This window comes from Mus pahari, chromosome 1 (genome assembly GCF_900095145.1).
Source record: "Mus pahari chromosome 1, PAHARI_EIJ_v1.1, whole genome shotgun sequence".
NCBI lineage: Eukaryota > Metazoa > Chordata > Mammalia > Rodentia > Muridae > Mus > Mus pahari.
This window is the reverse complement of record NC_034590.1, coordinates 40508233-40520694: the sequence shown is the minus strand read 5'-3', so window position 1 is coordinate 40520694 and position 12462 is coordinate 40508233. Positions and strand designations below refer to the sequence as shown.

The window sequence follows — 12462 nt, the reverse complement described above, 5'->3', positions numbered from 1 at the left end:
TACAACCTTAAGTGGACACAAGACGTCAAGGAATCAAGCTGGAAGTGACCTGGATGCCTCCATCCTGAGAACTGGCTCCCATGGTCTCAGAAGTTGTTGTGAAAGCTGCCAAGAGAGAGGAGCAATCAATCTATAATTCTACATAGCCATTAAGCCTATGAGACACAACAAGGACTAGTTGAGCAAGATATCCTCAATGCAATTGTGGCATGTTTGTCCTAGGGGCAACCATCTAATTGAACTAACAATAATCTAATTGAACTTAGAAAGCCTGTTCAGTAGTAGTGGAGACATGCCAGGTACTGCAAACCTAACTAACTATGCATGCCTGTTAAGGTCATAGACCCTAGAGGAGAACCCACTACTGTCATTCTCCTAAGCTAATACAATTTCTAAGTGTATTCTAAATACTTATCCTTATACCACAGATTAAGCATAGCTTTCATCCTTCATCAAAGAAGCTCTTTCTTTTCAAGAGATAGACACTATTATGCACATATGTATGTGTGTATATGTATGCATGTATGCATGCATGTAAACCTACTGAGTGCAATTAGTGTTGCCCTTATGAACATGTGTTTAGTGCTCAGAGCAGCCTTTCATGAGACTCATCCATGAAGAAAACTTATTCTCCCAGGACAACCATTGGTTGCCTGTTGCTCTTCATCTAGGGATAGGGCCTTGTCGACTTTTCCCCTATCTGTTACCATAGTGACTAGTGTGGTCTCAAACAGGTGTTAATGCAGGCAACCATACTGCTGAGCTGTCCAGAGCAGAAGGTCTAGAAGACACTGTCTTGCAACAGTTCTCCCAATCTTCTGGCTCTTATAGTCTGTCTACCTCTTCTTTCATGGTATTTCCTGAGCTTTGGGTGAAGGGGGTGCCTTATAGATGTCCTTCTTGGTGCTGGGAACCCTATGGTAAGTTATTCTCTACATTTTGACTAGTTGCGGATCTCTGTGATAGTCTCCATCTTCTGAAAAGAGAGAGAGAGAGAGAGAGAGAGAGAGAGAGAGAGAGAGAGAGAGAGAGAGAGAGAGAGATCTTTGATGAATGGTGAGAGCTATACTTACCTATGGGTGTAAGGATAAGAATCTAGAAAGCAGTTGGGAGCTACATGATTTAGCAAAATGGTTGTAATTGATACTCTCCTAGGATGTATGTCCTTTCTAGTCACAGGTACTTGGCTTGGTCTACTGGACCAGGAATGTTCCCTCCTACTGAGTAGGCCTTAAGTCCAATTAGACAGCTGTTAGCTATCACCACAATAACCACTATCACATCCCTGGGGATATCAGTTGGGTTGGTCATCATTGAGGTTCATAGGCTTCAAGGCTGGTTAAGACTGTTGATTCTCCCTTGGCAACATGCATTAACACCTTCCAATGCTGTAAGAGCTAGCGTTCGTAGGGGAGGTTTCTGTGTCTGCACCACGTTGACTGGCTCACATGGCATCTTTCAGTTCGGTTTTACTGTTTGTAAAGCATAAATAATCACTGTTACAAACAAGAAAATGAATCCTCTATATTCTAAACGAGGATTACTGTTCCAACTGGGTAGCTTTCAGGGCAGGTCAGATAATAATACTAGACGCTCAATACAAAGAACTTGGCAGGTAACAAGCATGCCACAGATGTTAGCTACTGTTAACAATCCCTTCTCTACCTTGTGGGCTCAAACTGTCTTAAAAAGCAAGCCTAGGGGTACTGGTTAGTTCATATTGTTGTTCCTCCTATACGGTTGCAACCCCTTCAGCTCCTTGGGTATTTTCTCTAACTCCTTCATTAGGGGCCCTGTGTTCCATCCAATAGATGACTGTGAGCATCCACTTCTGTATTTGTCAGGCACTGGCATGGCCTCACAAGAGAGAGCTATATCAGGGTTCTGTCAGCAAAATCTTTCTGGCATATGCAGTGGTACCCCCAGAGCTGTGTCTCCAGTTGCGTATGTAGCAGAGGATGGCCTAATTGGCCATCAATGGAAGGAGAGGCCCTTGGTCTTGAGACAATCATATGCCCCAGTACAGGGGAATGCCAGGGCCAGGAAGCAGGTATGGGTGGGTTGGAGATCGGGGTAGGGGGCTCTGGGGATAGCATTTGAAATGTAAATGAAGAAAATATCTAATAAAAATATTTTTAAAAGCAAGCCTAGTGTGCTAAGTATATCCTTGAAGGCTCTGCTTATCTCTCAGCCCACCTCCTGCCACTGTCCTTGTTGTCTGAGCCAAAGGAACACTTACTGTGGTCGCTCAGTGTCCCAAGTTCCTTCTTCTGAACCTCTCACAAGCTCTTTGCTTTGCCTGTAATCCTCGCTCCTTTACACCTTCTCCCAGCTTCGGTGTACCCACCATCTTCTCTTACTTTAGGATTCCCCCAGAGCACTGTGTTTCTGCTGACAGGGCAATGAGTAAACTCATCAGCAGAGTCCCCAGGCCAGGTACAATGTCTGCATCATTAGATTCTTCCCTATGGACTAAATGAATGACATTACACATTTATAAAAGTGGGCCTGGAGAGGTGGCTCAGAGGTTAAGAGCCCTGGCTGTTCATCCTAAGGACCAGCAGCCACGTGGCAGCTCCCAGCTAGATCCAAGTGATTTGACACCCTTAACCAGATATGCGGGCAGGCAAAAACACCAATGCACAGAAAAATTTAAAAATGAATCATTAAAAAAATAAAAAAATAAAAAATAAAAGAGAAATATTTATGGATAAAATGGGTTCCTCACCCCATCTCCCCTAGCCCTAAGCACAAAACTCCTCTCACTCTACATCCTCAAGAGTGAGGTAGCTTGCAGTGATCTCCTCTATTCTGAGTTTCAAGGATTCTGTTCTCAGCTGGTCCATGTTTGTTCCACTGTCTCCCTGTCCTAAAAGTACCTCTCTTCCCCCTCACTTTTTACTTCTGACTTTGGAACTCATCTTACAACATAATGACCTTCCCTTTTTCTCATCCTCCTAAGGTGTCTACAATCTTTCTTAAACCCACATCCCTTTTAATAAACATAAAATTTCAGTACCCCAAGCCCGAGAGTCTGAGCTGCCCTACATAGCCCACCAGCCGAGACACTCAAATTTGCACTGATGTTTCAGATAACCTAATTCTGAATTTATTTTTCCACACTCTACTCCCAGATATGTACTCCCACGTACCATCATCAGAGTGGAGAGTGCCCGCTCTAACCTTCCTTCCTGCAGCTATTTAAAGACATTGTCTAGCTTTTTGTCTAGCTCCAGAAACCAAGAGAGAGTTCAGACAGCAGTGGGCTGAAAGGGTTTCATGTCTACCCAAACAAGGCTGACTTTATATCTCTTCCTCCACGCCTCAGCTTCTCTCAGTGTATCTCCCCTACCTGTATCTCCCCTTAAAGCAAGAAGACCAATTCTGCCATCCAGTCAACTTAGGTGGCCCCATGTGGAGAGTCAGTAGTTATTATTTCTCCGAAATAATTGTAGATTCCGGACCCTGACAAGCTTGAGAAGTGTTGAAGCAGGTATTGAGCCATACTTTGGAAATCAGATTAGCTTTCCAATTTGCTACAGCAATGGTTACTTCACGGGCAGCTGTGGCTTCCTACAGTGAAGGCTTCCTCCTGAAAGCATTTGTCTCTGGGGCTTGCACCACTGAGCTGGGCAAAGCATCTGGGGGGTGCCAAGCAGTCTGGATTTCTTCCGTTGGGTCAGGTGGTTGGTGTCATGGCTAGAATCTGCACCTGGGCCAAAGCAACTAAAACCAGCCTCAAGAGAAAATGGGCGGAATGTCACAGATGTGTGGGTAAAGAATTTTGACATTGGATACTTGTCCCCAATAAAGAAGCAGAGGAGACCTTCCTGCCAGTCCATCTTCTCTGTCTTCTGTGAGAATTGGGCCAGTTACTGCCCAGTCTTCCTCCCCTCTTTTCTCACCTTCTATCACTGGAGATGAGAAGCATAGACTTCTGGCCTTTGCCAAGCAAGACAGCCATTTTTGCACAGGTAATTTTATAATGCAATTTAAGATAAAGTAGCAAAGAAGGGGACTTGCTAAAGGGTGTAGAGGAACCAGGAAAGAGCACATTTGTTTACAGCCTCCCCTGACCAGGCTCTGCAGTGCTGTGCACAGCGCCCTCTGAGATGCTGTTCATCTCCTCTTGACCATGGAACTTCCACAAGGCATCAGGGCTTCTTCTGGATTTGGTGTTCTCTCCAGTGCAGGCTGTATCAATTTACTTTACCAGCCAAAAAGTAAAGGATATGGAAGAGATTCACTGAGAACTAGATCGAGTAATTATAAAGACCAGGAAGTGCTAGAAACCCATCTGCAAGCCAGAGGCATAATCAGACATCATTCAGACCAATGAATGGTGCTGGTATAAAACCCAGATTCTGAAGAAAGACGGATCAGCATGCAACAGAGGGAGAAGAGAAATGTCTAGCTTCAAGACTACAGTGGGTTGATGTTTGTTTGTTTGTTTGTTTGTTTGTTTTCTCTCTCTTTTTCTTCTTTTTGTTTCATTGGGGGGAGGGAATGTACCTGTGTATGCCCATGAATTACAGATCTGTTCATCTGTGTATAGAAGTTGGAAGATGGCACCTACACTCCTCTATCAGTCCTCAGCTTATTTTTGAGGTAGGGTCTTTCAATAAGACCTGTACTACAACATTTTGGCTAGGTTGTCTGGCCAGTGAGCCCTTGTCATCTGCCTGTCTCCACTCCTCAGCTGTGGGGGTCATAGACACAGAGGTGCTGGAGACCTAAGCTCCGGTTCTATGCTTGCACACCAAGCATTTTATCCTCAGAGCCATCTTGGCAAAGCCTACAGGCTAGATTTCCCTTGGTCTGATTCAGATACTAATCTTTTCCAGAAACGTTCTCACAGACACATCCAGAAATAGTGTTTTCCAGCAATCTGAGCATCCCAATCCAGGCAAGTTGGCACACGAAGTTAACTATTACTATCTAGACACTGAGAAAGTGAGAAAATGTTCTTTTAGCAACTATGCCTGGAAAAAAAAAATCTATGAAGGATTTGAGGTGTGGGACATGCAGTCTAGGAGAGCAGATGACCCCAACAGATGACCCCAACAGATGACCCCAACAGATGACACCAGCAGATGACACCAGCAGATGACACCAGCAGATGACACCAGCAGATGACCCCAGCAGGCAACTGGAACCCAGATGACTCTTACCAGTAGGAGTCAGTGGAGACAGATGCCTGACCTGCTTCTCAATGGTCTGTGGGAAGACTGGGGTGAGTAAGACATTCCCAAACTTAAGTTCCTTGTAGGTGCAGGTTTCTTCTAGCCCTTTCATTACTGGATACTGCCCTCTCTCCTTCATCAAGCTCAGGGATAGTCTTAGACTAAGAAATGTCGGAAGCCATGATGGACTGACTGTAAGGGAGGTTCTTCGGATGACTGGAGTCTCAGCCTGTCCTTGGCAGGCTGAGATGACATCATAGCAACTACAGCATGTCCCATGTGTTATGGTCCTTTTGCTTTGTCTCTGTGGGGACAAATGAAGACAGTTGGTATAGCTAGGCTGAAATAAAACTGAGCTATTGCTAGTAGTGAGGAAAACATAAATGAGAGAACAGTAACATGAAGCAGAAACAGGGACAGAGTGGACATCCAGGGAAAGATGCTGTTCGAATAAGGTATTGTGTATTGTTGTTGTCATTGTTGCTATTGTTGTTGCTGCTGCTGCTATTGTTGTTGTTATTATTGTTGTTTTTTGAGCATAAGAAGAAAAGAAAATAAAAAGGAGCTGGGGATATGGCCCGGTCCTCAGTCTGTAAAAATGTTTGTCAAGCAAGCCTGTGGATCTGAGCTTGAATCCCCAGCATCAACATAAAACCAGATTTGGTAGCTCAAAACCCTATAATCCCTGAGCTCCTACTGGGAGATCAGAGGGGGGGAAAAAAACAGCAAAAAGATTCTGCCTCAAATACAAATACGGTGTGAGGTGAGGATAACATCCATGGTTGTCCTCTGACCTCTGCACATGCAAGTTCACACACAAAAGGAAACAAAAAGGAAAACTAAAAGGAGAAAGGAATAGGAATAGAGGGAGCGGAGGGAGGGCAGAGAGTATAAGGGAAACAATCTACAGCAACAAGCAGACACACAGCCAATGAGAGGAAGCAGAGAGGATGAGCAGTAGCCAGGAGGAAAGTTCTATCTCCCACTCAACACTTTCTTTGGCCCCTTCAAGCAGACTTGGATTTATCTAGAGTGGCAGTCAGAATAATGCCCCTGCAGTGACATCCACCTCTGAATCCAGGGGCTGTGAGTTGGTAAAGTCAGCTTTGCAGGGGTGGTTAAAACCAAGGAGACTTACCCCACCCGGGGATCCAACCCATCATCAGCCACCAAACCCAGACACTATTGCACATGCCAGCAAGAATTTGCTGACAGGACCCTGATATAGCTGTCTCATGTGAGGCTATGCCAGTGCCTGGCAAATACAGAAGTGGATGCTCACAGTCATCTATTGGATGGAACACAGGGCCCCCAATGGAGGAGCTAGAGAAAGTACCCAAGGAGCTGAAGGAGGCTGCAACCCTATAGGTGGAACAACAATATGAACCAGCCCGTACCCCCAGAGCTCGTGTCTCTAGCTGCATAGGTAGCAGAAGATGGTCTATTTGGCCATCACTGGGAAGAGAGGCCCCTAGGTCTTGCAAACTTTATATGCCTCAGTACTTTATATTGCCTGATCACCAGGGCCAAGAAGTGGGAGTGAGTGGGTAGGGGAGCAGAGTGGGGGGAGGGTATAGGGAACTTTAGGGATAGCATTTGAAATGTAAATAAAGAAAATATCTAATAAAAAAGAAATGTAAATGAAGAACATATCTAATAAAAAAAGAAAAAAAACCAAGGAGCTTAAAGTGAACAAGGTGTTCGAATTATCCATGCAAGCCTGACCTGATCCCCACTGCCCTAAAAGTACAAATTCTTATGGCCTATAACCTGTGAACCATAGCAGGCAGAGAAAGTGTCATTGTCCCTCTCTAGCTTGGAAGTGTGAGGACTATATGAGCCTCGAGAAGCTAATTTCCAGGCAGAAAGAGAGAGATGGGGGATGGGGAGAGACAGACAGACAGACAGTCAGAGACAGACAAAGACAAAGAGAGAGAGAGAGACAGAGAGAGATCAGCAATGCTTTAAGAAAGGAGCAATTTGCCTACACCTTCCTTTGAACCCAGGGAGACTCAGCCAGGACTTCTGACCTCGAGAACAGTAAGATAATAAGTCTGCTCTTTTAAGCCACTAAGTGTGAAGTAATTTGCTAGAGAAGCAATAGAAAAAAAAATGAATATATCTGGAGATGTTAAAAATGGGAAATTATCAAAAATTGCTCTCCAACTTTGGCATTCCTAGTAATCGGTTTCCCATTTAGGCTGGGATTGCTTTTCCTCACTGCAGAACAGAGAATGGCTGCTCACAAGGCTCATTAATATGCATAAAGGCTGGCATAATTAGTTGCCACAGGTAACCCTTCTCTGGCGGTGTGAACTGAGCTAATGTGCAAATGCATGCTGCACGGGCAAGCAGAGCGGTGTGAGCAAAATCCCCTGTTTCATAAAAGGAAATATTTGAATAATATGCAAATGCACTGGATGTTATTAGCAGGATGTCAGGTTTGACAGTCCATGTTATTGTGCAAATAAATGAGTTTTGACACAAATAACTTAGGTATGCATTGATTTAAAAAAATAGCAAATCTCATAACGAGATGTTATGTATTGTGCTGTAGGTTTATAAAGATTTTGATGGCTATTAGGAGAAAACCATAGCAAAGGATCATTTATTAATGTATTCATTAAGCTACTCTAAGGTGTAACAATCATTACTTCCCTCCAAAATATGCACTGTTCCCTTCACATATTTAATTGATTCTGGCAATCCATATTTAAGACAATGAAGAGAGTTGTCAGCAATGTAAAGATGGAAATAAAGAGAAATCATGTCTTTGTCAGCAATGGCCAAAATACTGTGCTGCCCATTTGAACTCCCATGGATATCTCCCCTAGACCCTCATCTTGAAGCAATCCACCTGCTGGAACAGATATCTCGGCCATACTTGTTCTTTCTTGGGAGCCTTCATCCTTTATGATCTTTCTTCCTTCAGAACCCCTGTGCATAGGCAGGATGCCATGCTGAGCTCAGAATTTCCTGCCATGCCTGAAGGGCCAATGGTGCCCACTCTTGCTCATGGTGTTAAATATTTCTGTTCACAAACACACTGGAGAAGCACCTGAACTGGGTTCATAGGCTCAGGTCAGGTTGTTGACTAGACCCATCTATCCTCTGGAGTCTGGAAAAGAAAGACCTTATAGACCTGGACCTGTTGGTCCTCTGGACAAGTCAATGACCAACCAGTCATGCTGCCTTCCCAGCACAGATATCTAGTGTTTCCTCTGTAGGAAAACCCAAGGGGATGTCAAGGAAGCCGAGGTCCAGGAGCTTCCACAGGAAGGAAGCTTTGTTGTCAGGCAGCCAGTAGGCTTCAGGGAGTGGGGAAGATCTGAGGTATGAGAATCAAAAATTATGACCTACTTTAAGCAAAATATAAGAAAGTCTATCAAAAAAAAAGAAAGAAAGAAAGAAAGAAAGTCTATCAAAAAGACTATGAGTGACTCAAGAGCCATCATAAGGGCCTACACAGCAAGGAGCCAGGTAGAAGTGTGGAGTAGACCTCCGTCAGAACTTGGTGGCCTGCCTTTAAAGAGGATACTTCAGAAGTGTGTGGGGGGTTTGCTTCTGGAAGTTGTGTTAACTACTGCAAAAAGCTACTGTACTTGCTAAATTAAATTCTAACACATACCCTTCTTCCTTACAGGCCCCATTCCTGAGTCACTTCTGTCCTGGATCTGCTGGTCAGATTCAGGGTCACACACAGATGATCTCCATTCTGGAAAGATAGGCAGGGAAGCTGTTCTTCGGTTTCCATAGCTGGGTGGTTTGTTGCCTCTCATCTTGAACTATAAAGCTTGTAAAGGACTTGCAGATGTCAGATGGACAGAAACGCTGACACTTATTTCCTGGAGTCCAACACCAGTGTCCCCCTCCCCTCAATACGCACTCTTTTTTTTTTTTTAATCAAATTTGAAACTCCTGTGTTCAAAGCCACTTCTCAATGAATAAAGTACAACTTTCCAAGATACAGCCAAAATCTGATCACACAACCTGGGTTCTTTCCGTGATTCAGGAAAAGTGTGGAGAATGAGAGGAGCGAGAACCTTAGAACCTATACCTGGAGCGTGTGACTGGCATCATTGTGGGGATACTCAGATAGGAAAGACTTGGGGGGGGAGGGGTCACTTCTGGGGTCTTCGATAACACTAGATGTTGCCAGAGTATCATTGAAAACTTAGAAACTCAACTGGTGGTAAGTTGAAAATTTGTGAAAAATCCATACATATGATGTCAGCAGAGGTGTCAGAATGAGAATTCCACAGGAACAATTAGAGGCACTCAAGGAGCTGAGCACCCTAGCACATACAACACCATCTTTTCCTCCACCTGTTTCTTCAAAGGACCAAAGTTCATCTTCTGGTTAATGTCCATTCTCATGCTGACCAGAGGAGACACTTCTTTCTTGAATATTGTCCCCTGTTTCTTTTTCCTGATGCTTTGATAAAAGACCCTGATAAAAAGAAACTTCAGGAGGAAGCTATTTGTTTTAGCTCACAATTGAAGAAAACAGTCCATCATGGCAGGCAAGTCAAGGCGGCAGAAGCTTGAGGCAGCTGGTCACATTGTATCCACAATCAGGAAGCAAAGAGACAGACAAGAAAGCTTAGGCTCAGCTCCCTTCCTCCACTTAGGTATTTAAGGATCCCAGGCAAGGAGTGCACTACCCACACTGGGTGGGTCTTCCCACTCAAGGAAATCAAAAGGCATGACCTAGCTCCAAGTTAATTCTAGATTCTGTCAACTTGATAATTAACACTAACTGTCACAGGGCCTGAGGCCTTCAAGCCAACAGGATCCTCAGACTGCAGACCAGGAAGCAACAACTGGCCAACTGAGTTTCCCAGTGAGAGCCGCTGCTTCTGCTTGCAATCCTGGATCTCCAGGTATGAGCAGAGATAAATGTCGTCATCGGCAAGTGGCCCCCTCATTCTTCCCCAATTGTACAACTAGATGAAGGTTTTTGACTTGTCATTGTTCCTTCCAACTGCACATTGAACAACTATGACGATAACAAAGACATCTGACAAGAGAGCAAAGCTATGTTGTTGACTCCTCTGTCTTGTGTGCTTCACTGACTTCAGGCAATCACTGAGCGAACTTTGGATCGGCTGGGAGATTCATAGCCACTAAGTGTAGAAGAGGCCTTATGCCCTCCTAACTGATTTCTTCTTTCTGCAGTGGAGAAGCCATTAAGGGAATTCATGTGGATGCCAATATCACCGTGCCTGGGCCCCTACCTCCCATCATCCCCTTACACTGTTTATGTCTTTAACACTATATATAACTATCACACATACACACACACACACACACACACACACACATATATATATTCCTACCATGACCTTGAGCATCTAGCCAAAGTCACTCACTGATGAAGACTTTAAAGCCAAGCTCCCCTTCATCCAAGCAGGCAACCATTAAGATTTCACAGCTCTTCCCACTGGAAAATTTTCCTTTCCTTCCTTTCATTCAGGGTTCTCACTAAAGGGTATGGATATACTCTAACTCTCTACCTCAAGTACTTCTATCGTATTGCACAGGGAAATCACCAATCCAAATTTGAATTCCTCTTTCCTGCGACTTAGCCTGGTGCCTTCCATGAGGACTTGAGGTAGAGTGGAATGGAAGACTATGCTGACAACGGCATGCTATAAAACCTCCCCACCTTGTTCCCTTTGTTCACATGCACTCAGCAGTGCCTAACCCTATCCGGCACAGCCTCTTCAACTACAACTCAGACTGTGGCTTGGACCATGGATGCACTGACACTGTACATTCTGTGCTGCTACCGGAGCCTGCTGTGACCCTGAAAACCTGTATGGCCACTGCCCACACTTACTAGTGTGAAATCCAGTGAGTCCCTACTTCCTTCCTTCACTAAATCCACCAAAATCTGCCACATGTGGGTATGAATGATGGGATCATAGTCACAGAGAATTCAGGGGAAGTGAAGATCTAGAGCTGTGTTTTACTATAGCATGTGGTCCCTGCCTCACAATATGGCCCATGAAAGAGGTAGAAATTCTCCCAATTAGAAGCAGAGTTCCTATGCTGGATATTTGATGGGAATAGCCTGTTCTTAATGGGTAAAAGATTACAGGTGGCTACAACCACATTGTATTGAGTCCTGATTCTACTGAGTCTACTTCTCTGCCCCTCACAATGAATTGGTCCTCTTTATTAACTTGGCTCTGCTGACCATAATGAGGAGACAATGACAGTTCCCATTCCACAGAATTGTTAGTGGGGATTAAGTGAGCTAGTGCATACGGCACACTTAAAACAGCACATGTCACCGCACAAATGTTGACTTTGGTGATAGCAATTACTATTGCTGGAAGCTATGTCCTCCCCAGGGATGGCGAAGAGAACTGATACAAAGAATCTATCAGCTACTCTGGATTATATCTGATTGTGTATTAAGAATTATATCTGGGGCTGGTGAGATGGCTCAGCAGGTAAGAGCACCCGACTGCTCTTCCAAGGGTCCTAAGTTCAAGTCCCAGCAACCACATGGTGGCTCACAACCATCCCTAACGAGATCTGACGCCCTCTTCTGGAGTGTCTGAAGACAGCTACAGTGTACTTACATGTAATAAATAAATACATCTTTAAAAAAAAAAAAAGAATTATATCTGATCAACTCATCCATCCTTAAACTCTGCCACTGTTTCTTTTTTCATTTGCATTTTATCAAACACAGTCTTGCTGACTTTCTTCTTTTTTTTAATATTACTTCTCCTATTTTTTGAGATTATAGTATAAATTACATTATGTCCCCTTTCCTCCCTCCCAACCCTCTCGTACATGTTCTCTTACTCTATTTCAAATCCTTGGCCTTTTTAAATTAATGGTGTTACATGTATATACATATATATTCCTAAATACATCCTGCTCGGCTGCATAATGATCTTCAGAGCTGACTATTTGGTAATGAAATTGATGTTCTCTTCCTTGGAGAAGACTGTTTCTCCCACTCAGAGCATTCTGAAGTTGCCTATAGTAATTTGTTTATGGTTGACGTGTGATCTTTCCCCCCCAACAGATTGGCGTGTCTATTGCTGTCGTCCTTGTTCAGTGTATGATTAGAATGAGATTTATGGATGTAGCTTCTGGCGTTACTAGGAGATACACTCTCACAGCAAACCCTTGACCCTCTGGCTCTTACAATCTTCCCACACACTCCTCTACAATGTTCCCTGAACTACAGGATTAGGTTGTTTTGCAGATGAAAGTCAATATTTTTTAAATGAGCCCTCCAACACATGCCAGGGTG

General features: G+C 44.0%; 1 long non-coding RNA gene across 1 annotated transcript in view; it reads right to left on the bottom strand.

Annotated features, from left to right (window-relative positions):
- The window catches only part of LOC115064065, a 28074-nt gene continuing 15612 nt past the window's right edge, over window positions 1-12462 (bottom strand). Inside the window, exon 3 of the long non-coding RNA XR_003843933.1 lies at window positions 1-105. This is a non-coding gene — a long non-coding RNA (uncharacterized LOC115064065). The remainder of the gene's footprint in view (window positions 106-12462) is intronic.